The sequence below is a fragment of the Nannospalax galili genome, unplaced genomic scaffold (genome assembly GCF_000622305.1).
Source record: "Nannospalax galili isolate Female #2095 unplaced genomic scaffold, S.galili_v1.0 scaffold1587, whole genome shotgun sequence".
NCBI classification, from domain to species: Eukaryota; Metazoa; Chordata; class Mammalia; order Rodentia; family Spalacidae; genus Nannospalax; species Nannospalax galili.
In genome coordinates, this window is record NW_008355655.1 from 210,060 (window position 1) to 218,601 (window position 8,542).

Genomic DNA, 8,542 nt, shown 5'->3' on the forward strand with positions numbered 1-8,542 from the left:
TCCCTTGAAAAGTTATTGGCACTTGGCATTCTGTCTCATCTTTTTGTTTCATTTTGGTAACTTAAAATTCTCTTCACGCTTTCTCTTCCACTTAAATTTTCTTTAATAATTCATTCAATAAGGTGAACTTTAACTTGGTGCAGTAGAGGTCAATTTTCAGGTAGTCTTAGGAGTTTGGGAATTTCTGGGCATAAACTGATTCTTAATGATTTAAATAAACTTGTATTCAAATGGCAAGTTTTAGAGTCCATGATTTGAGATGACGTTTTAAATGTGCATTTTATCTTCAAGTTTTTCTGCTGTTTGCTCAAAGCCTTCTGGTTATAAGCTGATAGCTGCCACAGGTGTAACATTCATCTTATCCACCTGAAGAATTTCTTTGAATTCCGAAACTGGGAAAAGCAACATTAAGATGGTTATGATTCTTGCTGCTCCTAGAATTCCAACCACCATGATGTTCAGAACCATAAAGAACACTGGAAACACACTGCTCCAAAACTTACAGAAAACTTTCCTGAACTTTTCCATCCATTGACATATTACCTTATATGAAGACAGAGGCTCTTCTCTGAGAGGAGTTTCAGGTTATTTGCCAGGTAAAGCATTTTCATCTACAGTGGTTTCCACATTCCTGGTGAGATACTGGCTGGTAGTCTTCAGTGAACTCACACTTTCTTTTTTGGAAAGGTTGGGAAGAGTAACTAAAATGTCACTGTCTTGGGAAATAGAATAAAGCATGCTTTCTTCCAAAGGAACGGTATAGTTTGAGTGTCTCAGGATTCTCTGGTTCTTAACTAAAATATCAATTTCAGTAACATCCTTTTGTAGACCCCATGAAAGAAAAAATAAGCACCTTTTAAACATGACTTAATTTCTTTTTTTTTAAAATCCAATTTGTATTTATATTCAAGAAAAGAAGAAAAACCCTTGAAGCCTTCAGTGCCCAAAAAATATCACTTGAGACATATTATACTAAATACATTTATCATGTGGCTACTTTTTAGCTAGTTATTTCTGTGTCTGGTACAGCTGAATTTAAATAAAATTTCTCCATGCACAACTTTTTCATAGGACATTTTAAAAATGTGTTAAAAATTACACTTGAAAGTGAGCATTGCACAAGGGTGCACTTACCTACATGCAGGCAGTACATGCATATACATAAAAATAATTGTGAGACTCAAGAGGCCTGTTTAAAAAAACAGTCACAAAACAATCTCCACTCTCCTCTTTCTTTAATCTCTGTCCTCATTTTACCAATGCAAATTATAAATTTCACACCAATTATAAAAAAGGTGAATGACTTGCTCCTGTTTTCTTTTTCTTGTCCCATTTATACAGTGAGTATATTTAAAGGGCTAAAAATATTTGGTATGGGGGTTTTTGTTAGTTTATATTTTTCCTGTTATAATCTGAGAATCTGGGGTCATGGTTATAAACTTTCAGGTCTGGCCCAACTTTGTTTATTTTTTCTGTTCAAAAGACATTATTAAAAACTGGGCATGGTGGCACACACCTTTAATCATGTTATGTTTCTGGTAGATTCCTAAAATTGTGGCATAGCTTCCAATATTCTAAAATGGCGGCCCAGGCTTGACCCAAGCAAAGTTCCTCTCCTTATTTTGAAACCAACCAATCCTGAGCTAAACTGCCCAGCCAATGTCATGGGAAGTTATCCAACCACCTAACTGCCTATAAAAGATGTCTGACTTCCCCTGCTTGCTGCTGTTTCCCTCTTCGCCTTAGAGGAGAGGCAGCCTAGTGGTCTGTTTGCTCTAAAATAAACTGCTGTCCCCCATGGAGTTGTCCTCGTTGGTAGTCTTCACTCCACGCTTCCATACACATGGTATGCAAAACCTTGAGGGAATGTCTGGGCTACTTACGACCCGGTTCCTTCTTTTACTGAACCAAATTGATGACCAGGCATTCCTGCCTGTGATATGAATCATCTTGCCAATGCCGACTCCCACCACTCACCACATCAGGCTTGAGACTATGAGTCCATCTGTCTTCCTCTTCCCTGCTCATCCTCTGACAGAGTTCAGGTAAGTGCTCTCTGGAGGAGCAGCAGATCTACATCTCTGTCTCTCTGTCTCTGTCTCTGTCTCTGTCTCTCTCTCTAACCCTCTTCCCTGTCCCTCTCCATCTCTCCCTCTCCCTCCTTTGTCTAACTTCCTGCCTGGAGGTCTTCCCTTCTCTCTGGAGGTGTTTTACTGAGTTTGAAGTCATACCAGTATGCAGAACATCTTCTCATGCCCTGCTGGGGCCACCCCTCACTTGGCCTTGGGATGCTTTGACAAGGGACTTGGGCTCTGTTCTCTCTCAGAATGGCAATCATGACAAGGAGTCCTGTCAGGGCTGCTGCTTCAGAGAACTGGTTATCTCAGGTAACTGGAAGATCTTGTAAGGCAGCAGGAGGGGCTGATTTCTCTCACTGCCTGCTCTGCAATTTTCTCAATTAGTTAATTTTTTCGCAATTAATTTTAGTTTGCTTTTTCATCAGTCTTTTTGATACCTCCTTAATTTTTCAAAGTGGAAACATTTTCTGTTATATCTTACAGATATTACTTATTGTGGATATTTGTTAGTGGATGGTGGTTCAGGTAAAGCATTTGGAATTTTTATGGTCAGTAAGTGAGAGGAGAAAAACCAAGTCAGCATGTTAAGGACGCAGGGACCACACTGGAGTACCAGAAATAGTATGAGCAGAGGGACAGCTAATGGGAGGAGCCAGAATGCCCAATTCCACACATTGATTCATCAGTTTCAGCAATCTGCTATTTCCAGTTTCCTTTTTGTAATTCTTTCTTTTAGCAGTTGGACTACATCTTGGCTATTTCTGATTGTTTTACATAAAAGCATCATTCTTCATTTAAAAAGAACCAGATACCTCCCTTTTCAGCAGCCTGCAGACCTCTCTCCCTCCTCTTTGTAGGACTATACTTGCTATTGAATCTGTTTGGTCTTTGGGGGCTACTAATGATTTGGCCACTCATTTTATGTCACCTACCAAATCTCTGGATAATTGTTTGTAGAAAGTACCTGATGTAGCAATTCTTGCTGTTTCTGTGCCCACCCAGGCATTACATCAATTAGTAGATGGAGGAATTGGAGACCACTTCTAGAATTGTGAGAACTTGATTGTCAGGGACGATGTCCATTTAAGGAGTGAGGAAAGCCAGGGTGCAAGTACCTTTCCAGTTACTGGATAGGCATTCTTCCCACAAGTTGGGGATGATAATTTCTACATAGGTTTTTGAAAACAGTAGTTCTTAGAGGGAGAGTTCATAAAGGTTTTGCTACATTGACCATGAGCCAGATCACCTACTGGCTTTGTCTCCAGCTTACTTATAAAATGTGAGGGGGGGCTTTTGAAACAGGTGGACTGCTCTCATCACAAATTTTAACATAGAGGAATCCTAGGAACTTAATCACAGCCACATTTGTTACTGGTACCAGTGTGGCCAGAAATCAGGGAACTTCAATAGATAAGCAAAGTCAGCAATTCCTCCCTAACCAGAGGTTATTATAATTGAGAAAGTGAGAAGTTGAGTTCAGATCTTGATACAAGTGATGGTCTAAATCATGAAACTTATCTGATTTGAGTCTGGGTATGAGCTGATAGTTTAGGCCAATGATGCAAAATGCTGGGCCTGAAACACTAGGGCAAGTCCAGTTTGGCAATCTCCAATAGTACTGAGAGTTTATTTCCCCTATCCAGTATATCCTTCCATTCTTACAACAGTTAAAGTTTTCCTCTGCCTTGTAACATTTGTTAGGCATACTATGGTAGATAACAGGGCAGGAACATAGAGATAATACCATAATTTCTGCGTAGGTTTTTGAAAACAGTAGCAAAGATTATAGGAAGAGGGCCAGGAATAGGTCCGCTGGGAAGAATAGCAGGATAGCGGACATAACCATTCTGTATTACAAAAGTCTGTCCTTCATGAAGACAGTAGTGGGGGCCCAGTTTGACCCACCTATAAAGGTATTTATTCCAAGACGGCAGGCTGTCCTGCAGAAAACTGAATTGTTCATAGAGAATTTATCTCATAGCCTTAGAGCTTAGTGAACCACAGGCTGTTATAAAGAAAGCATAGACTGTTATTTAAAAAAGCAGAAAACCCCTCCAAGACTCCCATTATGCCTATGTAAAACACTGCTAAGGCAATCCTTGTTATCAACTTTATTTGTTTTGAGCTCTCTCAGCCAGACCTATGGAAAGAGTAAGGTTAATAATGTTATTGACTTTAAGTGAACATGGTATTCCCCATTGAATTTCTCGGATTCCACTGGACATTGACAAGAAGGTTTCCAGGTTAGGGCTACAGGGTCTTCGGGTGCTGGATATAATTCTTTAATTTCAGCTATGTGTAGAGTGACCAGCTTCAGGTGTGGCCAAAGCTCGACGGCAGGAACAAAAGGTGATCTTGAGTGGATTCGCAGGATCCTTGGTCACCATTCGATAGACTGGTTTTTCAGCTGGGGCAGCAGCCTTAACTTGAGAACGTTGGATACGGGAATTTATACCTGCAACTTTTAAGACAGTAGGAGTAGTTAGAAGCACGGGTTAGGGTTCCTTTCAGGAGGGTTTGAGAGGTATCTTATACCAATCCTTGATCCATACCAGGTATCCTGGCTTGTGAGGGTGTTCTGTGTTACTTATTGGCTGGGGAAGCCTCTCTACCTTCCACTAATGTAGCTAGGTTATGGTATTAGCCACAAGTTGTAGCTGAGTATGGATCTCTGTTTCCCACTTCCCTCTAGTTCCTGAAAACTCTTATGGGAGAAGGGGTTTTACTAAACAGAATCACATAAGGCAAGGGATTAACTCCTGCTTAGGGTGACCATCTCACCTGCAATAGCCATAGGCAGTACTGAAGTCCAGGATAACTGGGCCTCCTGACAAAACTTATTCAGGACTGCTTTTGGGATCTGGTTGATATACTCTACTTTCACTGAATTGAACCCTGTCAGTCATACATAAAATTCATTTTAATTGCAGTCTATCATAGTGGGTTTCAAGTGGGGAAGCAGGCATTGCCCCGAACAGAACTAGTTTCACCTTACCTGGCTATACATATTGTGGGGAATTAGATTCCTCTTGGCATAAGTCCTGTACATATATTTCTTGAACTGGGATCTGACTCACAGGTAGGGACTGGGTCCCCCACAGTCAGACACCATCTTACAGTCTTATGAGGCAGTGACACAACTGCAGGTTTCGGGACCCTCTCAGACTTTATGGCTTCATAGACATGGAACCATACATACAGGCACAACTGATACGTTTTTTCACACTAGATTCTAGACAAAAACCTCCTGATCAGCTTTCTTACCTGAGGCATTTACAAAAGTTGCAAGGAGTTGATCAAGGTCCTCTTCCACTGAGCTAATGGGCCTATCTACTAAGGTTCCCCAAGGCAACTTACCAGATCCTGAATTCTTGGGTGATTCCTCCTGTTCTTTAAAGGGTATGCCAGTTGGAGTGCAGTCTGAAGGCTCAGGCAATGGCATTTGGAATCTCGGGTCCAGCACAACTGGCCATTCTGCTCCTCCCAAGGGTCCCTGAGTCATGCTTCGCTTCAGCAGAGGTTCACATCCATCAGTGGCTTCAAAGGCTCCATGTGATCTGAAAGCAAAGCCAGTGAGTACCACCCCACCCCTGACTTACTCAGTGGGACTTCTTCCTGGTCAGAAAACCAAATGTGATCTGAAAAATTTAACAGGATCTGCTGCTGTGAAATTGTACACTGGGAACAAAGTGGAAACTCACAGGTTTTGTTTTTTTTTTCCTGATCCTGCCACTAGCAGGCCCAGAGAAGTAATCTCCAAACCCTGAGTTATAGGTAGTAGATTCTTAGCAATATTTATAGATGATTCAACATTATCCCAAACCCTCTTGAGCATTAGTGGGCACTCAAGTCATGAAGTCTTCCAAACTACGTGGCTGTGGGTTCATGTGACCTGCAGTCATGAACAGGAATGTCTACACTATGGGACTAAAAGGTGGGGACATGAGCTGGAATTCCTTGTCAGGAAGCATATTTACAGAAGCAAAAGCAAAGGTTAACTTTATGCCTGTTTTCTTTTTAAAACATTTTATTTATTATTTTTATTTTATGAGTATGAGCATATTGCCTGTATATGTGTAAGTGAACCTGTGCCATGCAATGCCCATGGAAGTCAGAAGACGGCATTAGATTCCTCTGGAACTGGAGTTACAGATGGTTGTTAGCCACCAAGTGGCTTCTGGGAACTGAATATGGGCCTGTGCAAGAGCAGCCATTTCTTCAGTTCTTATACCTGTTTACTTAAGCAGACAAGAGGACTGGGTACCTTGGGTAAACTGGAAGCTATTTTCTTAAGCCAGAAGCAAGGCTGATCTCTCAGGCTACCAGCTCTGAGTATTACTCATTTAGTTTTAGCTTTCAATCTCAGTTTTTGATGTTAGAAATGAATTAACAGGGTCATAGAATAGAAAAGTCAATATATAGGAACTCAATTTCAATATACTTGAAACAAGAAATTAGAGACTGAAATGTCTTAAAAGATATTCCAAATAACAGTACAATTAATGAATTGTCTTTTGAGAAATTTAACATAATGAATGAAAGGCCTATTTGGAGAAAACTACAAAATCTTGCTGAGAGAAATTAAAATTCTAAATAAATAGAAATATACTATTCTTATTGATCAGAAGCAGCAAAAGGTCAATATGAATTATCAAAAGGAGAAGTTATTTCTTAAAGTTCCCTGAGGAAAAAAACTTGGAACATCTAAAAACATTTGGAGGAGGACAAAGATGATTTCATTCCCTAAATATATGACTATCACACAACATGAAGATAATTTTAATACCCACCGAGCAATGTCACAAAGTTTTGTGTTGAATCAAGACTCCTTTTTTAGTTGGCAGTCAGAGAGAGAGAGAGAGAGAGAGAGAGAGAGAGAGAGAGAGAGAGTTAATGTCTGAAAGAACTCTTGATCCCAAGGAGAGTCAGGGCAGGGTTTATAAAGCTTAAAATCACAATTACATCACGCCAGGGGCAAAGTCAATAACCATAGTTATATCAGATCACCATAGTTACACCAGAACAGGGGAAGGTCAGTTAAAGAAGTTTTCAGTTAACAAAAATTTCTACTGGGAAAAACAAGTTTCTCAAAATTGCAGAACCAATGGGCTCCATAGAGATGCAGTTATAGCTGGGTGGGAGGATGTGCTACCTGAGTACTTCTAAGTTTCCCAGTACTGTAGAAACAATGTACTCCTTGAAACTGCCTGCATAAGATCTTCTGTCTATCTGCAGTGGAAATGACTGAGCAAAATCACAAGGCAAAGCAAAAATCAGCTAGAACAAAATGGAGTTAGTTTTGCCATTTCAATAATCACCAGAGCATGGAATCATTTTAGGACAGATTTACATCAGTAAATACAATAGAAAGCCTATAAAACAACGACAAATGCTCTACTAGAATTACATCAGGACTTGGCACAGGGAAAAATGTACATGCCTTTAAGAAGTAAAGGGAGCAAACTTCAGTGGCTTAGATACCTTGCAAAGTGTTAACTCAAAACAAATCTTGGATCTAAGTATAAATTGATAAAAGTTAAAACCTCTGGACCTTTGACCAGTGCCTTACGATTCATAGAAACCCTCCAGTCCTTCAAACACTTTGCCTTCATCCACCAGATGCTGACAGACCCACAGGAGCAGTCTCCCTACCATACGGATAGCAAACCTGAAAGAGAAACATTCTCACAGAAGAACAGAGTCCACTGGCCTTGGGATGTTTTTACTCAACTCACTTTCTGGAGTTTTAAGAACTATTTGGATCTTACACCTCACGAGAGTCATGAGGTCCACATAATAGTCCTAAGGAAATAGGGAGATGCAGTTAAGGCTCATGAGAACACATCTCTGGAAACCCCACCAAAAAAGCTCACCGTTTATAAGAGGATGTCTGCATTTTCTCTTCAGCCATAAGAAATGAGCCTTTAGGCTCCTGGAGTGGCCAGAGGACAAAAGAAAAGTGAAGAAAAGAAACGAAGTACAGAGAGGAGGGTGTAAGATCACAAGAGATGTACCAGAAATGTATCCACTGGTTGAGCAGAATGTACTGGGAGGTATGAGGGAGGAACAGGAAGAATTGGCAGAGGCAGAGGGGGCTGGGGCATGAAAGGGGTGTGCCAATGAAAAGGCTGTAGAGTTTAATTTATCACAATCAGCTCCATGCAACCCACCTTTTCTTAAGACAGAACCCCTCTAAAAGACAACCTTATCTCCAGCTACAGATGATGAGGAAGGGTTGGCTCTTACTTTCATGAGATGACACTGAAAAGTACAGAAACATAGTTTCCTCAGAAGAAGGCTGCAAGGATGCAACACAGTGAAGGCTAGAAGACAACATGGAGGAGACTGTTAGAAACTGCAGCACTGAGTCACCAGGGCATTTCACCACAGTACGAGAAGTTTCACTACTGAAGAACCTAATCAGGATATAGGAACATACAAATCTCCTTTCCTTTTTAAGTAAC

General features: G+C 40.6%; 1 pseudogene; it reads right to left on the reverse strand.

Moving 5' to 3' along the window:
- Positions 1 to 267: 267 nt before the first annotated feature.
- LOC103750108 lies at positions 268 to 864 on the reverse strand (annotated as a pseudogene).
- Positions 865 to 8,542: the final 7,678 nt, after the last annotated feature.